Source organism: Bos javanicus, chromosome 16 (genome assembly GCF_032452875.1).
Source record: "Bos javanicus breed banteng chromosome 16, ARS-OSU_banteng_1.0, whole genome shotgun sequence".
NCBI classification, from domain to species: Eukaryota; Metazoa; Chordata; class Mammalia; order Artiodactyla; family Bovidae; genus Bos; species Bos javanicus.
Window position 1 is genome coordinate 51330188 of NC_083883.1, and position 20289 is coordinate 51350476.

The 20289-nt window shown below is 51.4% G+C and overlaps 1 protein-coding gene and 1 pseudogene across 3 annotated transcripts in view; one reads left to right on the forward strand and one right to left on the reverse strand.

Moving 5' to 3' along the window:
• The window catches only part of PRKCZ (protein kinase C zeta), a 99850-nt gene that overhangs the window by 41615 nt on the left and 37946 nt on the right, over positions 1-20289 (reverse strand). The window lies entirely within an intron of this gene.
• LOC133228330 (U6 spliceosomal RNA) lies at positions 20025-20097 on the forward strand (annotated as a pseudogene).

A 20289-nucleotide genomic window follows, 5' to 3' on the forward strand; every position in this document is an offset into this window, starting at 1 on the left:
GAATTGATGCTTTCTAATTGTGATGCTGGAGATGACTCTTGAGAATCCCTTGGGCAGCAAGGAGATCAAAGCAGTCAATCCTAAAGGAAGTCAGTCCTGAATATTCACTGGAAGGACTGATGCTGAAGCTGAAGCTCCAATACTTCGGCTACCTGATGTGAAAAGCTGACTCATTGGAAAAGACCCTGATGTTGCGAAAGATTGAAGGCAGGAGGAGAAGGGGATGACAGAGGATGAGATGGTTGGATGGCATCACCAACTCGATAGACATGAGTTTGAGCAGGCTCCGGGAGATGGTGAAGGACAGGGAAGCCTGGAGTGCTGTAGTCCAAGGGGTTGCAAAGAACAACAAAAATAACCTCCATGTTTAACTGTGAAAACAAAGTTACCAAAAAAGAAAGAAAGAAAGTGGCAGGTCAACTTCTCTCATAAATAGTTGCAAAAATACCAACAAATGTTTGCAAACTGAATCCAGCAAAACATAGAAAAAACAACACATTATAGCCAAACAGGATGAACTAAGGGAATGCAAGTTTGGTTTAACAAAGTCAAATAGTATAATTCACCTTATTAATAGAATAAAAGAGAAAAGCATGTCAACAGATGAAGGGGGAAAAACGCTTTGATAAAATTCTATGTCATTCAGGATAAAAATCCTCAACAAGGAACAGAATAGAACCTCCTAAATTTGACGATGGGAATTTACAAGAGAAAGAAGAGTCATTCAGCAAACAACATCCTTAATGGCAGAATTCTGAAAACCTTCCACTGAAATCTAGAACAAGAGGATGCCTGTGGTCAGAACTTCTGTTCCATGGTGTTTTGGAAAGATAAACAGTGCCAGTGATGCAAGGTAACAGATGAAGGTTTGGAAAGAGAAATAAAATGCACTGGTGAACTGGGAGTGTACACAGGAAACCCAAAAGAACCCACAGATAAAGTCCTAGGATGAATACATGAATTTAACATGGTGGCTGGACAAGGGTTCAATATCAACAGTCAACTGTATTTCTCCATATATTTCTATAGGCAAACAAATAGGAAACAAAATTATAAAAGGAACACGATTTAAAGCAGCGTAAAAAGCCAAATGACAGTGGAGTGCTCCAGCAAAAAATGTGCAGGACTGCTCCACAGAAGACACAGATGTCACCGAAAAAATCTGAAGAAGAATTGAGTGCATGTTCAAGGCTCAGAAACCTCAAGGCTGCGAAGATGTCGATTCTCCCATGCTGATCTATGAACTCAAATGTAATCCAAATAAAAAAATCTCACTGGGTTTTGGAAAACTTAAAACCAATTGTAAAATTTGTATAGAAATGGAAAAGCAAAAAACAACCAAGACAGACTTCCCTGGTGGTCCAGGGGTTAAGACTTTGCCATCCAATGCAGAGGGTGTGGGTTTGATCCCTGGTCAAGGAACTAAGATTCCACATGCCAAAAAAAAAAAAAAAAGCCACAAAAAAACCCAGAAGCAGTGTTGTCACAAATCCAATAAAGACTTTAAAAATGGTCCACATCAAAAACTGTGGTGTTCGAAAAGACCCTTGAGAGTCCCTTGGACTGCAAGGAGATCCAACCAGAACATCCTAAAGGAAATCAGTCTTGAATATTTGTTGGAAGGACTGATGCTGAAGCCGAAACTCCAATACTCTGGCCACCTGATGTGAAGAACTGACTCATTGGAAAAGACCCTGATGCTGGGAAAGACTGAAGGCAGGAGGAGAAGGGGACGACAGAGGATGAGATGGTTGGATGGCATCACCGACTCAATGGACATGAGTCTGAGTAAACTCTGGGAGTTGGCGATGGACAGGGAGGCCTGGAGTGCTGCAGTCCATGGGGTCACCAAGAGTCGGACACAACTGAGCAACTGAACTGAACATCCAAAAAAAAAATCTTAACAACCACCACAAGAAAGATACCCTTGAAGAAAAACAAAAAATACATGATATTAAGAGTTATTATAAAGCCAAGTTAAAACCATGTGATATTGTGCAAAAGGCCAAAGGGACAGAAGTCCAGAAATGCCCCCTCCCCCACCCCGCAACAGTCGATGATAAAGACATCACTGAATTGTGGTGAGAGGAGGATGCTTTTCCTATAAGTGGTCCTGGCTCAACCGGCTATCACCACAGGGAGCAGGGGTGGGAAACCTCCCCCCATACACAGCTTACTCCCAGGTGTGGCAGGACTAACGAGGGTTATGACTCTGTCAGGAGGGAAACATTCAGGGCCTGGGGTTCAGGGGCAGCTTCTCTAACAAAAGGCACACACTGTAAAGGCACTGTCCATTTTTGTTCACCAAGAGTGGAAAGGCAAGCCGCCGAGTGAGATGCTAGCAGTGTCACAAACACACACAACACACAGAGCTCCTACAAATCAGTAACGTAGGCGCATGGCCCATTAAGTTGCTTTTCAACACCCTGAGTCTGAAACTGAGGAAAAGACTTGGAGGAGCAGCTGACAGCTGCTGCTGCTGCTAAGTCACTTCAAGCGTGTCCAACTCTGTGCGACCCCATGGACTGCAGCCTACCAGGCTTCTCCGTCCATGGGATTCTCCAGGCAAGAACACTGGAGTGGGTTGCCATTTCCTTCTGCAGCTGACAGCAGTGGGTCCTAAACAGCTTATAAGCAAGAAGACACTTAGCTTTGGGGGCAAAGAGGAAACGCAGACCATGGCCACGATGTGACACTCACGCAGACCACTCTCAGGTCTACTCTGATGGCAGAGAGCTCTAACAAGCCCAGGGCTGGGGAGGCCAGGGAGCGGGACCGCAGAGCCCAGGGATGAGGGTGGATGGTCATCAAGGTTGGGCTCCTAACACATGCCTCCTGAGAGCCCAGAAGTCTCTGAGCATCCTTTGTAAGCTGATGAGACTGGCATCAGGTTGGGGGCTGGTCGTCAAAGTCCAAGGCATGATTAGAGGGTCAGAACTTTCAGCCCCACGCCTGACCTCTGGGGAGATGAAAGGGACAGAAGGTCATGCCTGACTCTGGGTCACAGATGGTCAGTGAGCTGCCCATACAGCCATGTCCCTCCCCTCTCTCCACACTTTCAACACTGTCTGTCCTTAAAGATTTGGGCACAGGTCCCCATCTGTCAACATCAATGGCCTTGACCTTCCCTGTCTTCGTCTACACCTCAGACCTACATCCCTCAGAGCCACCCACTTTCCAGGCCTCCATTTGTGCTGCTCCCAACCTTCGCTCTGCCTGGATGCCAGCCCTCATCCAACCTCAGAGACCATGACTCACCAGAACACCATGATCTTATGGACCAGAAAGATAGAAAATGACACTGCCAACTGAACGGCAACCCCAGGCTGCAGGATGCCTCAGTTTCAGCCACGTTAGACCTGATGGAATGAACCAGGTGTGGGGTACTCCCAGCCCCCCTTGGAAGGAAGCCAGCCTGCCCTTCACCCTGTGCTGATCTCTTCCACTTGGGTGGACATTTAGGAACCTCGATGGACAGATGGCTGGGCAGCAGGTTGGACACACGCACATGCCAAGTTTTGTAAATCCTGAGTCTGAGGATGAAATCATAAGGAATGAGGTCTGGGGAGAGGATCTGTACCTCGTGACGCAGGAGCTCAGAAAGGGTCTGGCAAGGGTGGGCTTCATCCCAGGCAGGGCTGCGGTCCAAGCTGGGTCCAGGCTGAGCCGGGGAGGTTGGGGGGAGAGGGGAAGCAGTGCTCAAGAGCATGTGTCCCTAGAATGCAGGCTGGGGCCACCCACAGGGCCAGCAGCGAGCGAGCAGCGAGGAGGACGGTTCTGCGGCATGAACCAGCCCGTAGAAGCAGATCCAAAACCAGATGAAGGGGCGGGGGTGTGGTTGTGGGTGGGGCTCCTAACTGGAACTGACCCAGCAGGCTGGGCTGCCTCCCCTAATCCAAGTCCTTCGCCATCACTCATTCCCGCCCTGGACTCCTCACTGGTCACATCTCATCTCTAAACCTCCACCCTTCCGCATCGCTCCCAGGCCCCCAGACCCTAGCTTATCCACAGACCCCTAGTGCATCTGCAGCCTTCAGGGTGCATCCCCCTGCTCTCCCTTCCCTCACCCAAGACCCTCACATCAGCTCCCATCTCCCCTGTCTGGCTCCCTGGCTCTCCTCTCCACTGCCACTTTTTGGCTGATGTGTGGTCCTCTCTTGACCCGTTAGGTGGTCCCAAAATACCTTCCGAATCTTTTTCCACCCTACCCGCTGTTATGGATTGAATGTCTGCGTCCCCCTAAATTCCTGTATTGAAGCCCCACCCCCACTCCAGTGATAATATTAGGAGGTGACTGGGTTTAGATGAGGTCAGGCAAGTGGGGCTCTCACAAAAGGATTAGCGTCCTTCCTGGAAGAGAAAAAGGCCAGAGCACAGCACGCAGAAGGAGGGAGTCCCTCTCCTGACACCCTGGCCCTGCAGGCTTCATTCCCACCAGCTCAGTCCAGGCCACCTGTGGGGTTTTCCACCAGTGGTTTGAGGGTGGACAAGTGACCAAGGGCACGAGGCATCAGTGTGACCCAGTAGCGAGGGGACCCTGAGGAGGCACCTGATGGAGGGTGACTGCTCTGAGGAAGTCAGCATGCAGAGAGAGAAGCAGGTCTGGCCACCCCAGGATGAGCCAGCTCACTCCTGGCCATTGTGTTTCCAGTCTTTCCAGACTAGAGATCTGTCTTCAGTTTCCAGTCACTCACAGGAGCCCTAATGAAAGCACTCTCCTGTCCAGCTCTTCCCCCGCCACAGCTCCCCTGGCAGAAACCTGCCCTCCCTGAGTACCCAGCCTGCAACCACATCCACTGATTCTGCCTCCAGATGACCCTAGACTCACCCCCGCATCTGGGGCCCCAGGTCCCGGCCTGACCATTGCTATCCCGTGTGGTTCTTAGTACTGACACAATCAAATCTCAGGGACCCACACGCCCCCCAGACCATGCTGGGGGCTCCCCCTGCCCTGAGGTGGGCCTGTAAGATGGTCTGAAGACAGGGCTGCAGGGTGGCAGAGCCCAGACCTGGCACCCCCTATGTCAGCCACCGAGTCACAGCTGCTGTCACATTATCCCCTTCCTCAGGCCTTCCATGGGTGTCCTGAGGCAGCTCAGCCCAGCATGTTTGAATGCCTGTGATGACATCTGTTCATTATCAGAGGAAAAGGGGTGGCTACTATGACTTCACTTTACATATGAGCAAACTGAGGCCACCCAAGGCCAGGGGTCCCGGCTGCCCCCACCACCCCTGGGACCCCTGTTGGTGCCCTCTGTCTGGGTCTCACCCCAGGAATCCCTCCTCGGAAGCCAGAAACCGAAAGCATCTGTGGTTGGCTAAGTATCTGCCCCCAGGGACGTCCCATCCTAATCCCCAGCCTGAGCCTCCTCACATGGGGCAGGGACTCTGCTCAGTTAAGGTAAGGACCCTGGGAGGGGGTGATCCTGGATTATCTGGGGGTTAGTGTCGTCACAAGGTCCCCATAAGGCGGAAGCAAGAGGGTCAAGTCAGAGGGAAGGCATGAGGACAGAGCCTCAGGGTGTGCCCCTCACTCACCTGGCTCCCAGGGGCTCGTCTGGTCCAACAAGGAACAAGAAGGAGGCCTCCGAGAGAGAGAGATGACTGGCCTCCACTCCCTTCCTTCTGCTGCAGTCCTGGAACCATGCTGGGGGCCACGCAGGGCCCTAGTGGACAGCCCTATTCACCCCAAAGGAAAGCTCTCCATCCCCACTCAACATCTCAAAGCAGCCAGCCAGCTCCTCCTTGCAGCTCTTAGGCTCATATGACCACCTCATCCCAAATCCATTTGCTCAGATGACCATTAGGGAGAACTGCACACACCATTCACGCTGCACTTGGTCACTCCCAGGTCACAGGGGAAAAGCCCCGTTTCATCAACTGTGAGCCCCAAGTGCACCCATGGCTGCCGTTCCCCCCACAACCCCAGCTCCTTTTAGGCTGTTCGTGCAGGTGGCCTGTGGGCCCCATCTCCCCTGCCAGGAACAAGTCGGCTCCTGGTCATCTGCAGGCCCGGTTACAAGACCACCTTCCCACCAATGCCGAGTCCTCAGCATCCTCGCCAAAACAGTGCCATAATGCACATGGCGGCTATGCAGGAGACAGGAGTGACCCGGGGTCAGCCCCAGGGTCAGCCCAGCAGCTCCTGCCAAGGCCGGTGTCCCTGGCTGAATAAGTGCCTTGGACACATCTGTCCTCAAACAGGGACTATGCGTGCAGAGTCAACACCTCCAATCCCAGTGGCTTCTCCCCTCACTGGAGAGATGGGACTTGCACACCTGTCTATGCCCATGTTAACTTGCCTGCACCCACCTGAACACACTCAGCTGTCCACATTCACCTGCTCACACACACCTACTCACACTCACCTGTCCATGCTCACCAGCCCACACTTACCCACATGGTTCACATGGGACCCACGCTCCAGTTCTCCCTTTCCTGGTCCTCCCGGGTCCTGCCAATCTCCTCTCAGCACTGGACTCCTGCCCCTTTTCCCCTTCCCTGACCCTCTGCCCCACTGTCTTTGGCCTTGTGGGCAGCAGGGGGCCCCACAGGTCTGCTGGCCCCAACCCACTCCAGCGCAGAGTGCCCACCTGGTCCACACCCCAACCACACAGTTGCACCTCACAGCCACACCAGGCTTCCTTCTCCTCCTCCTCCAGCTACACCAGGTCCCTCAGTATCCTAACTCTGTCCACACCAGGGCCCAGGCCTGCCTCACCCCACCTCTTGTCTCAGCTAAAACAGCATCTCCTTGGGGGTGGCAGTAGCCCTGTGACCTTCTGGCACCTGCGTGTCCTCCCCTCTCCAGAGCACAGGCTCCACGTGGACAGGTGGCATACCTGGGTCCCTGAACCAGACACGGGTTACAGGGGCCTTGCACACAGGAGCCGAGAGGTACGGGCAGCCTGTGATCAGCGAGGCCCACCCTCTCCTCGCTGCCCTGGGGGAGTGCCCAGCATCCATGGCCACTGCACCAGCCCCTGCAGCTCTGAGGCCCCGAGTCTGGTTTCAGCCACAGAGAAGGTAACCTGTGACACTCAGCAGTTGACAGCCTCCACCCCCTGCCTTTCCCGCCACATTTGGGGTTGGGGCGGGGAGGATAGAAAGCCTAGAGGAGCGGGTGGGAGCGGGGAGGTTCACACCCTGAATGCCCCAGCCTGGCTCACCCCCTCCCCAAAACTTAAACCCAAGCTGCCCCCCAAGTCGTCTGGAACCAGCTCGGGAGCCCATGGCTCTCCCATGTCTCATGACGTGAGAAGGAAAGGCACCCTGTAGAGCCTGGGGCCCAGCGGGTGACAGTGCCCCCACCACCGCCCCTCGCTGCTGCCTGAACAGGAACCTGGGAGACACTGGCCCCTCAAGTCCCACGTCCGAGCACCCCCAGGAATTACTCTCCTCCTGGCCCGTGGGTTTCCCACGAGCAGGAGCTGAGTTCATGTATCTTCCAGGTGAGCAGCAGGAGCAAGGGCTAAAGAGACAAGCAGCAGCTGCCAGTCAAATCCCCCTCCCCACCCCAAGAGGGACTACGGAGCAAACTGCAGCCCCACCCACTGGGACGGCTTCCCACAGAAAACAGCTTATTCAGCTGTCATGTTAAAGATTTGTCATGTCGATGTGATGTGAATTGATTTGAGAGACAGAAAGAGCACTAGGGCCACGTGTCCACGACCACCTCACATGTGTTCGGGAGGGGTGGTGCACTCCCCCACCGGGCGTGAGAGCATCTCCTAGGCCCCGCAGGCACACCTGCTTTTTCTCCACACCTTCCCAGCAGTGTATACATATGCATCCCCGTCAAGAAAAGCTCTCCCCCTCCCCAGGAGGAGAGGCCTCTTTATGAGAAAAACAGTAACAGAAAAAGTGATGGTGGGGCTATTCACCCCACAGTTGGCTGCACACCTTTGTTTTGCAGCCCTTTAGTAAGGCAAGGCGGGGCTGTGTTTTAGATTCTTTTCTGCAAAACTGTAGTAAAGAAGAGAGCAAAATACAAACAGTTCCTATGAATCTGGAAACAAACCAACAAAAACTTGTAAGCAGACCTCAAAAGGCCCACAGCAGACTCTGAAAGAAAAAAATGTAAATTCAAAAGACTCCTGTGGGGTGTCTTTTGACAAGGGGTGGGGTGGGGAGAGGACTGGCTTTGGGACCACCCCCAAGCCCCCCAGCCTGGCCCACCACACTTCTGACCTTAGGACCCAACCCAGAAGGATGAGCCTCCACCCACCAGACACGAAGCACAGCCCTGCTGTGTCTGATAAAAAACAAAAGGGGGAGAGGGAGAGAAAACTGGATGTTTTCCCAAACTCCCATCACAGTCCTCCCCAGGGAAAAGGATCCCACAGTGATGAGAACCCCACGCAGGGCATTCGTGATCCACTGTTGGCACACACTAACCCTACAGTGTGCGCACCAGTGATGTGTCTGCTATAGGCGCGTTTCTGCTGTACGTGCCTATGATGTATCTGCTCTGTGTCTGCTGCTATTGCTGCTAAGTCACTTCAGTCTCGTCTGACTCTGTGCGACCCCAGAGACGGCAGCCCACCAGGCTCCGCCGTCCCTGGGATTCTCCAGGCAGGAACACTGGAGTGGGCTGCCATTTCCTTCTCCAATGCATGAAAGTGAAAAGTGAAAGTGAAGTCCCTCAGTCGTGTCCGACTCTTTGCGACCCCATGGACTGCAGCCTACCAGGCTCCTCTGTATCTATTATATATCTACACTGCGTCTGCTATGTGCCTATGACGTATCTGTTCTGGGTCCACTATATATCTTATATGTACACTGCATCTATGTGCCAATGATGTATCTGTTGTGTCTACCATGTATCCATTATATATCTATTCTGCATCTACTATGTATCTATGATGTATCTGCTCTATATCTATGATGGAGTTAATCTGTATCTATTTATATCTATCTTCTCTGTATGTACTGCATGTCTGTGATGTATCTGTTTTGTATCTACTATATATTACATATCTAACATGTATCTACCATGTGTCTAAGATGTATATACTCTACTATGTACTACATGTCTACACTGTATCTACTATATATCTATGATGTATCCATTTTGTATCTCAGTTCAGTTCAGTCGCTCAGTCCTGTCTGACTCTTTGTGACCCCATGAATCACAGCACACCAGGCCTCCCTGTCCATCACCAACTCCCAGAGTTCACTCAGACTCACGTCCGTCCAGTCGCTGATGCCATCCAGCCATCTCATCCTGTCGTCCCCTTCTCCTCCTGCCCCCAATCCCTCCCAGCATCAGGATCTTTTCCAATGAGTCAACTCTTCACATGAGGTGGCCAAAGTACTGGAGTTTCAGCTTTAGCATCATTCCTTCCAAAGAACACCCAGGACTGATCTCCTTCAGAATGGCCTGGTTGGATCTCCTTGCAGTCCAAGGGACTCTCAAGAGTCTTCTCCAACACCACAGTTCAAAAGCATCAATTCTTCGGCACTCAGCTTTCTTCACAGTCCAACTCTCACATCCATACATGACCACTGGAAAAACCATAGCCTTGACGAGATGGACCTTTGTTGGCAAAGTAATGTCTCTGCTTTTTAATATGCTATCTAGGTTGGTCATAACTCTCCTTCCAAGGAGTAAGTGTCTTTTAATTTCATGGCTGCAGTCAACATCTGCAGTGATTTTGGAGCTCAAAAAAAATAAAGTCTGACATTGTTTCCACTGTTTCCCCATCTATTTCCCATGAAGTGATGGGACCAGATGCCATGATCTTCGTTTTCTGAATGTTGAGCTTTAAGCCAACTTTTTCACTCTGCTCTTTCACTTTCATCAAGAGGCTTTTTAGTTCCTCTTCACTTTCTGCCATAAGGGTGGTGTCATCTGCATGTCTGAGGTTATTGATATTTCTCCCGGCAATCTTGACTCCAGCTTGTGTTTCTTCCAGTCCAGCGTTTCTCATGATGTACTCTGCATATAAATTAAATAAGCAGGGTGACAATATACAGCCTTGACGTACTCCTTTTTCTATTTGGAACCAGTCTGTTGTTCCATGTCCAGTTCTAACTGTTGCCTCCTGACCTGCATATAGGTTTCTCAAGAGGCAGGTCAGGTGGTCTGGTATTCCTATCTCTTGAAGAATTTTCCACAGTTTACTATGAAGTATCTGTTCTGTATCGACGACAGTTGCTCTGTATCTATTATGTATCTACTCTGCATGTACTATATGCCTGTGACGTACCCTGTGACTATATGCCTGAGACTCGGTGTCTCTGCTACATATAACCTGGGATGTGTCCACTCTACTGTATCAGATGCTGATTTAGACCAAAGACACACTGAACCTAGATCCCCTCACAGGCCTCTGAGGGGGGCAAGCGTTGACATCTGTTTCACAGGCAGGCCTGCAGGACAGCATCTGGACTCCAGGTCAGCCCAGTATTTCCAAACTCGGTTTCATCCTTAACCTTCAAGTAACAGAGCAACAGACGTGAGGGACACACAGTGGACAGGAAAACATACACTAACGGCAGAAGTCCACTGGCCTGGCCGAGGCCTGTGTCCCCGTGCTTGGCTCTCATCCTAGCGCCTCATTCTAGGGGATGAGGGACAAACTGTCAGGGAGCTGTGACTACAGCTGGGGAGAAATGGCATAGAGCGGGGCAGGGGCTCGTGAGAGCGGGGGCAAGTGCTGGGCCCGCCCACCTGCCCTGCGAGGCAGCCCCTCCTAAGGGAAAATGAGGCCCAGGGAGCCTTGTCCTGCTTCCTGCAGCCAGAGCTGACTCAGGCCAGCTCAGCCCAAGGTGCCTGGCCGTGGTCTTGACAGCTGAGCTGGAATGAATGAATGAGTAAATGACACACACAAGCTGAAGAAAGAACAAGGCAATCAGCCTCAGACCCCCACGGAGGCTGTCCCTGGGCTCTCATGACCAGGTCAGAGGAGAGAGAGGCAGAGGGGGAGACAAGTGCCCGGGAAATCCTGGGCCACCTGGGAAGGGGCAGAGAGGATGCCCACCAGCCTCCCTCTGGTTGGAGGACTCAGCTGCTGCAAGTTTCCAGGTTTCTTAAATCACATCTGAGATTGAAAACTGCTTTGGTGATTAAACACATACAAGAGGCCGGCTTCTCCTTGAGATTAAGCCTTCTAAAAGGCTTTAAGAATTTATCAGGGGCAGGCGGTGGGGGGAAGCCCCAAGCTGTCACAACTAAATTTTGATGTGTGATTTGCATATATATTCGTGACTGAGCAACTTCACTTTCACTTTTCACTTTCATGCATTGGAGAAGGAAATGGCAACCCACTCCAGTGTTCTTGCCTGGAGAATCCCAGGGACGGCAGAGCCTGGTGGGCTGCTGTCTATGGGGTCGCACAGAGTCGGACACGACTGAAGCGACTTAGCAGCAGCAGCAGAGAAAGAGAGGACTCGAGGGTCAAGGGTCAGGGAAAGAGGAGGGGTGGGGCTGGCACCAGAGGAGCCCCCTTGGAATTCCCCCCACACAACAGAGAACCTTTTAATGTCTTTTTAAAGTATTTCCTCCCTGTCCTACTCATTTTAGAAAGTCAGACCTAAGGAAGCCAGGACCCCAGGGCTTCCAGGAGGCGGGATGTCACACGGGGACAGCACGCCAGGAAAACGTGTTGTAAAGATCATGTATCAGCATAGGCACACCTCAGGGATGCTATGGGTTTGGCTCAAGCAAACATAAAGCAAGTATCATGATAAAGTGATACACACAAATGTTTTGGTTTCTCAGTGCAAAGTTACGTTTATACTATAACTATAGCCTATTAAGTCTAAAAAGAATGCCTAAAAAGAATGTACATGAAAGTGAAGTCACTCAGTTGTGTCTGACTCCTTGCGATCCCATGGACTGTAGCTTACCAGGCTTCTCAGTCCATGGGATTTTCCAGGCAAGAGTACTGGGGTGGGTTGCCATTTCCTTCTCCAGGGGATCTTCCCGACCCAGGGATCGAATCCAGGTCTCCCACATTGTAGGCAGACGCTTTACCCTCTGAGCCACCAGGGAAGCCCAAAAAGAATGTACATACCTCAGATAAAAAATATTTTATTGCTAAAAAATGGTAAGCGTCATCTTAGCCTTCAGCAAATCTCTTTTTATTTTCCCCACTGGAGAAGGGTCTAGTCTCCATGCTGATGGCTGCTGATTGATCAGGGTGCTGGTTGCTGAAGGCTGGGCTGGTTGTGGCAATTTCTTAAAATATAAGAACAATGACGTTTGCCAAATCAATGGATTCTTCATTCACAAACAACTGCTCTACAGCGGTAATGCTGGCTGACAGTATCTTACACGTGGGAGAACTTCCTTCAAAACTGGAGTTAAGCAACTCAAATCTTGATGCTGCTTTTTCAGCTCTGCTGTCATGTCAACAATCTTCACAGCATCTTCACCAGGAGCAAATTCTAACTCAAGAAACCACCTTCCTTGTCGTCCACAAGAAACAACTCCTCATCTGTTAGAGTTTTATCCTGAGATGCAGCAATTCAGCCACATCTTCAGCCCAACTTCTTTTTTTTTCAATCAATTTGTTGTTGTCTAGTCACTAAGTCACTAGAGATTTCTTCAAGAAAATCAGAAATACCAAGGGAACATTTCATGCAAAGATGGGCACAATGAAGGACAGAAACAGTATGGACCTAACAGAAACAGAAGATATTAAGAAAAGGTGGCAAGAATACACAGAAGAACTATACAAAAAAGATCTTAATGACCTGGATAACCAAAATGGTACAATCACTCACCTAGAGCCAGACATCCTGGAGTGCAAAGTCAAGTGGGCCTTAGGAAGCATCACTATGAACAAAGCTAATGGAGGTGATAGAATTCCAGCTGAGCTATTTCAAACCCTAAACCATGATGCTGTGGAAGTTCTGCACTCAATATGCCAGAAAACTTGGAAAATTCAGCAGTGGCCATAGGACTGGAAAAGGTCAGTATTCATTTCAATCCCAAAGAAGGGCAGTGTGTAAGAATGTTTAAACTACCACACAATTGCACTCATTTCACATTCTAGCAAGGTAATGCTCAAAATTCTCTAAGCTAGGCTTCAACAGTACGTGAACCAAGAATTTCCAGATGTATAAGCTGGATTTAGAAAAGGCATAGGAACCAGAGATCACATTGCCAACATCTGCTGGATCACAGAAAGAAAAAGAGAATTCCAGAAAAACATCTACTTCTGCTTCACTGACTACGCTAAAACCTTTGACTGTCATGACTGAGGAACTGAACAAGTCACCAAGTCACGTCTGACTCCTTGCAACCTCAGGGACTGCAGCACGGCAGGCTCCCCTATCCTTTGCTATCTCTTGGAGTTTGTTCAAACTCATGTCCATTGATTCAGTGACACCATCTAGCCATCTTATCTTCTGTCACCCCTTTCTCCTCCTGCCCTCAGTCTTTTCCAGCCTCAGGGTCTTTTCCAATGAGTTAGCTCTTTGAATCAATGGCCAAAGTACTGAAGCTGAAGCTGAAGCTTCAGTGAATATTCAGGATTGATTTCCTTTAGGATTGACTGGTTTGATCTCCCTGCAGCCCAAGAGACCCTCAAGAGTCTTCTTCAAAAAAGTTGGAAAGTATCAGTTCTTTGCGTTCAGCCTTCTTTATGGTCCAACTCTCACATCTGTGCATGACTACTGGAAACACCATAGCTTTAATCATATGGACCTTTATTGGCAAAGTGATGTCTCTGCTTTTTAATATGCTGTCTAGGTTTGTCATAGCTTTTCTTCCAAGGAGCAAGTGTATTTTAATTTTGTAGTTGCATTAATTAATTACTATTTTTGGCTGTGCTGGGTCTTTATTGCTGCACTCAGGCTCTCTCTAGCTATGGCGAGCAGCAGCTGCTCTGGTGCGGTGTGGAGGCTTCCCACTGAAGTGCAGGCCCCACTTCTAATTCCAGCTCTCTCGCTGTTTCCACCACATCTGTAGTTGCTTCCTCCACTGAAGTTTGGAACTCCTCAAAGTCATCCATGAGCATTGGAATCCACTTCCTCCAAATTCCTGTTGTTGTTTAGTCACTAAGTTGTATCCAACTCTCTTGTGACCCCATGGAATGTGGCCCCCAGGCTCCTCTGTCCATGGGATTTCCCAGGCAAATATACCGGAATAGGTTGCCACTTCCTCCTCTAGGGGATCTTCCTGACCCAGGGATCGAACCAGAGTCTCCTGCGTCTCCTGTATTGGCAGGCAGATTCTTTACCACTGCCACTTGGGAAGCCCTTCCAAACTCCTGCGAATGTTGGTATTTTGTTGATATTCCCATGAATCATGAATGTTCTTAATGGCATCTAGAATGGTGAATCCTTTCCAGGTACTTTTCAATTGACTTTGCCTAGAAACAACAGAGGAATCACCACCTATGGGAGCTATAGCTTTATACAATGGGTTTCTTAAATAATATGACTTGAATGTTGAAATTCCTTCCTGGTCCACGGATGCGGAGTGGATGCTGTGTTTGCAGCATGAAAACAACACGAATCTCGTTGTCCTTCTGCATCAGAGCATGACCAGGTGTGTGGTCAATGAGCACTGACATTTTGAAAGGAGTATTTTTCTGAGCAGAAGGTCTCAACAATGGGCCTAAAATCTTGCAGGAAACCATGTGGTAAACAGATGTGCTGTCATTCAGGCTTTGTTATTCCATTTCCAAAGCACATGCACAGTGCATTCAGCTTAATTCTTCAGGGCCCCTTCGCTTGTGTCAAGGACTCCCAGGTGGCTCAGTGGTAAAGAATCCACCTGCCAATTCAAGAGACACGAGTTTGATCCCTGGGTCAGGAAGATCCCCTGGAGGAAGAAATGGCAACCCACTCCAGTATTCTTGCCTGGGAAATTTCATGGACAGAGGAGCCTGGTGGGCTACAGTCCATGGGATCGCAAAGAATCAGACACGACTGAGTAACTGAGCATACACGCACTTGTGTGGCCCCTTCATGCTCTGAGCTGGATCTTCTGGAAAACTTGCTACAGCTTCTTCATCAGCACTTGCTGCTTCACTTTGCACTTGACGCTGTAAAAATGGCTTCTTTCCTTAAACTTCATGAACCAACCCCTGTGGCTTCAGACTTTTCTTCTGCAGCTTCCTCTCCTCCCTCAGCCTTCACAGAACTGAAGAGTCAGGGCCTTGCTCTGCATGAGGCTTTGCCTTAAGGGAATACTGTAGCTGGTTTGATCTTCTATCGAGGCCATTAAAACCTTCTCCGTATCAGTGGTAAGGCTGTTTCGCTCTCTTACCATTTCTGCATTCACAGCAGCAGCATTTTTAACTTCCTTCAGGGCTTTTCTTGGTATTCATGACTTGGCTAATTGTTTGGTGCAGGGGACCCAGCTTTCAGTCTGTCTTGGTTTTTGACCTGTCTTCTTCCCTAAGCTTAACCATTTCTAGCTTTTGATTAAAACTGAGAGACGTGCGACTCTTCCTTTTACTTGAACACTTAAGAGGCCACTGCAGGAATTGTTTTGTCCTGGTTTGGGTGTTTTGGGGCCATGCCACACAGCTTGCAGGATCTTAAATCCCTGACCAGGGATGGAGCTGGGGCCCGAAACAGTGCAAGTGTGGCATCTTAACCACTGGACCACGAAGGAAGTCCCCCCATTGCAGGGTTATTAATCGGCCTGATTTCAATATTGTGTGTCAGGGAACAGGAAGGCCCAAGGAGAGGGAGGAAGATGGGGGGACGGCCAATCAGTGGGGCAGGCAGAACACAGCACGTTGACAGGTGAAGTTCAGCGGGTGTGGTTCGTGGCCCGGAAACAATGACACAGATCGCAGATCACCACAACTAACGTAGTGATAATGAACTTGAAATACTGCGAGAACTACCAGAACATGACACACAGACATCCTTGACCACAGGCGCTAACCCTCATGATGGCGACCCTGGGGGGTTGTCCACGGTCAGTGTGCAGCCTGCAGATCTACAGAGCCTTGGGAGCAAACCACATCCCTCGGGGGACCAGGTAGGGGCTGGGAGGAAAGGGTGGCTCAGGGCCTTGGGGGTGGGGACAGGAGCAAGCAGGGTGAAAAAGCGAGATGCCAGCACAAAAGCTGCAGCCTCGGTGCCACAGATGGATGGTCCCACAATGGGTCTGTTTTTCCAGGTGGCAGATTTTGAAATAATTTTAGCAAGAGAGCCTCTATCACTGCAAAATAAAACCGAGGAAAAGCCTGGAGTGAAGGGTTAGGTCAAGGGGCTGAGACCAGCTCCTCCTCTGCCCCAGGGCCATGATCACGGGAAGGAGGGGTTGGGGGGGAAGACCCTGAAGGGGAAGACCCTGGAGGGGAAGACTCTGGAGTACCTGCATGCTTTGCAGGGACAAGAAGTAACACAGGCTTTTAACCAGCTGGTTCAGAGCAGGTGCATACAGCTCGCTGCCACCAGGGTGCGGAATCCGAGTGTTCTCTTTTCCTTTTTCCAGACTTACTTATTTTTGGCTGTGCTGGGTCTTGGTTGCTGCACCCAGGCTTTCTCTAGCTGTGGGAGCGGGAGCTGCTCTCTAGCTGTGGGCTTCTCATTGCAGTGGCTTCTCTTGTTCCGGAGCACAGCCTCTAAAGCGTGTGGGCCTCAGCAGCTGTGGGGCATGGGCTTAGCTGCTCTGCGGCGTGTGGGGTCTTCCTGGACTGGGATCGACCCCATGTCCCCTGCATTGGCAGGTGGACTCTTAACCACTGGGCCACCAGGGGAGCCCTCGAGTGTTGCATTTTCCCTCAGAAAAAATCCTCGTCTCACTTTCACTGCTTTAAAAATGCATTTCAAGGCTTCTCTGCTCCTTGCAAGTCATTTGATTTAGCTGGATGTGGACAAATGATTTTCAGCTTAACTGGAACAGCAAGTAGGTCATAACCGGGATTCAGGGCTGTTGAACCAACACCTTACAGGCTCACAAAACACAGGACTAAGGGGTGACCAGAGACTCCTGTGTGGCCCCCTCCCTGGCCTCCCCAGGGGTTCTGCCAGCAGGTTCTCCCAGTTCCTCTGAGGGGCCACGCTCCCCACCCCTCAAGAACCTTGCCGGTCCCCTTCCATTGCCAGGTCAGCGAGTCCTCACCTCAGGTGTTACCCCTCCTTCCTGGGCCCCCAGCACCAGCCCTTTCCATCTTGGTGCCACTTACATTCACTACAAGCTGCAACTTTATCTGTTTCTGCACATGTGCTCACTAACCAGCTGAGACTAGGAGCACGTCCTCTATATCATGGTTCTCTCAGTATCTGCCTGGCCTGGAATCTGGGGCCATACCACTCAGATGTGGGAAAGGAGAAGGGAAAGGAAGGAAGAAGGAGGGAGGAGGGACAGGAGGGAGGGAGGAGAGGAGGGAGGAGGGAAAGGAGGGAGGGAGGAAGGAGAGGAGGGTGGAGGGAAAAGAGGGAGGGAGGAGGGAGAGGAGGGAGGAGGGAAAGGTGGGAGGAGGGAAAGGAAGGAGGGAGGGTGGAGGGAGGAGAGAGAGGAGGGAAAGGAGGGAGGGAGGAGGGAGAGAAGGGAAAGGAGGGAAAGGAGGGAGGGAGGAGGGAGAAGAGGGTGGAGGGACAGGAGGGAGGGAGGAGGGAGAAGAGGGTGGAGGGACAGGAGGGAGGGAGGGAGGAGGGAGAGGAGGGTGGAGGGAAAAGAGGGAGGAGGGAAAGGAGGGTGGAGGGAAAAGAGGGAGGAGGGAAAGGAGGGTGGAGGGAAAAGAGGGAGGAGGGAAAGGAGGGAGGGAGGAGGGAAGGAAGGGATGGAGGGAGGGCGGGAGGGAGAGAGGAAAACCCAGGCTCATATCAGCAAAACACCTGCTCGGGCTCCATGCACTGTAATTCCACATAGATCTCCTAATTCATTCTCGCAACTCCTGGGGACGGCGCGTCCCTGCTGTTCTGTGTGGGAAGGAGGGTGTGGCGGGGCGTGCAGAGGGAGAGGAGTCTTTGGTCCCAGAACAGATCCCCCCCAACCCCCAGAGGCGGCGCCGAGCTGGTCCTAGGCAGCAGGAGCCTTATTAGATGTATCTGTGAGTCCAGGCACCGGGAAATCCAAAGTTTAAACCTGACCCTGCAGCTTCGAGGACAGGCATGAGGGGTTGTTTGGAAGTAGAATCACAAGCCACCCACCCAGCCCATCCTCTGAGAGAACCCCAGATGGCAATCAGCTCCTTAGACCACTGCTGTCCTCATGATGGGGGCTTCAGGCAGGGGCGCAGCACCCATGGGAACCTAGTGCACCCCACATTCATGTTTCTCGGGGTGTTTAAGTAAAGAATCTCCTGAGTTTAGAGAAATGGCCTGAAAACCTGGGTCTTGCAGGCTGCATTCCAGGGAGAAGCTGCCAGGGCTCCTGGGCTCAACCTGGCGGCGGCAGCACTGCCTTCTCATCAGGGCCCCCAGGCATGGGGGCAGAGAGCAGGGACTCACCACCCTCCCTCATGCTCATCAGCTGAATTGTTTCTGATCCCTCCCTGGTCCCCAAGAGAGGCCCCCAGGACCCAGAACAACCGCTCCTCCTGGAAGGCCACATAGTGTTTCACACACAGGCTGCGGGTGTGTCCCCACCATCCTGAGAAGTGAAATCGCATTCCTCCCAGCTCCTGGGGCTGGGGCTGGGGGTGGGGGTGGGGGTGGGTGCCAAGTCCACCAGCTCCTGGGGCCGGGGATCCAAGTCCACCAGCTCCTGCGGGGGTGTGTGTGTCCAAGTCCACCAATACCTGGGAGGGGGATCCAAGTCTACCAGCTCCTGGGGGGGTGCAGCCTGTCAGCCCTGCACCCCGACAGTGTCCACCTGACAGCTCCCCCACCACACACCAGGCAGCAGGAATAGATGGGTCCATCCAGGGCCAGGGGCCAAGGCTGGTCAGAGTGCCACGCTCCTGCCACACCAAAGGGTCAAGGCTGGGCCCAGGACCAGGCAGGGCTCTGGACCTCTGTCAAAATGCTAGAGAGACCTGCCCTCCTCCATGAACAATGGAGGGCCAGAGGGCAAAGCCTAGACGGAGTCAGCCTGCCCTGCTCGCCGCCTCAACCCCTGGTGGATCCACAGCATCTTGCTGATCCTCCACTGCTCCCCAGCTAGGCCCTGAAGCCTCCCTTTCCCCATGTGCATACAGCAGGCAGAGCTCAGAGCCAGGTTGCTGCCCAAGCCTCCTCAGGGACACGGGGACCTGATCAGTGGTGACATCAAAGGATGCCCTCAGTGACAAGCTAGCAGGACCTGCCTCTGTGGTGACAGCTGACACAAACCAAGTACTCGTGGACATCAGCTGATCAGTCTTCCTGACAGTCCTCTTCCCTAAACACTGCAAAACACAACACAAGGGAGAGTCACAGCTTCCCTGCACCACCAGCAGCAGAGCCCTCTGTGCAGGGATTCCCATTCCTGGGTGTGTGGGTATGTGTGTGTGTGGTGTGTATATGCATGTGGTGGGTCTATGTGTGGTGTGCGTGTGTGTCTATGTGGTGTCTGTGATTCTATCTGTGTGCATCTGTCTCTGTGTAATATGTATGTATGTGTGTGTCTCCGTGTCTGAATGTGTATGTATTCTGTATGTGTGTTGTGTCTCTGTGTGTATGTATGTGTATGTGGTATGTGGGGTGTGTGTATGTCTGTGTGCATGTGTCTCTGTGTGTGCATGTGGCGTGTGTGTATGTATGTATGTGTCTGTGTGTGGTGTCATTTGTGTCTTGTGTGGTGTGTACGTGTGTGTGTGTGTGCCTGTGTGTGGTATGTGTGTATGTATATATGTGTGAGTGTGTGTGATGTGTGTCTGTGTGTGTGCATGCATGTGCTGCTAACACTCGGGCTGAGGACACAGCAGAGACTGAGGCCAGAGTGGACCCCTGGCTCTGCAAGAGGAGAAGCCAGGAGTCAGAAGTAGACCTGGGGTCTTGCTGCCTCCACGTTTTCTGACTCCCAACTTGCAGCCCAGGACCATTTCTAATTCCCATGGAAACACCGAGGGAGCAGCACGGAAGCCACTTCCCCCAGAATTGTCACCCACAGCTCAGAAATACGTCACCAGCTCTAACACACTAGTGCTGCTTTTGAGCGCCCACTGGAGACAAGCCTCACCTACGGTACAGAGAAGGTTAGCATGGCCCCTGCGCAAGAATGACACACAAATTCGTGAAGCATTCCATATTTTTTACCACCGTCACCATGACTGTCAAGACACTACTACTGCTGATGGGCAAAGAAGGTGTCCACGGCGGTATGATCAATAAGAAATGTTATGAAATGGCCTCTCACCTGCGGCGTTCCCAGTACTGACCTCGTCTAGCCCTCCCCTCACCACTCCCCAGTGCTTCTGCACCCCTCTGCTCCCCACCACACTCCCC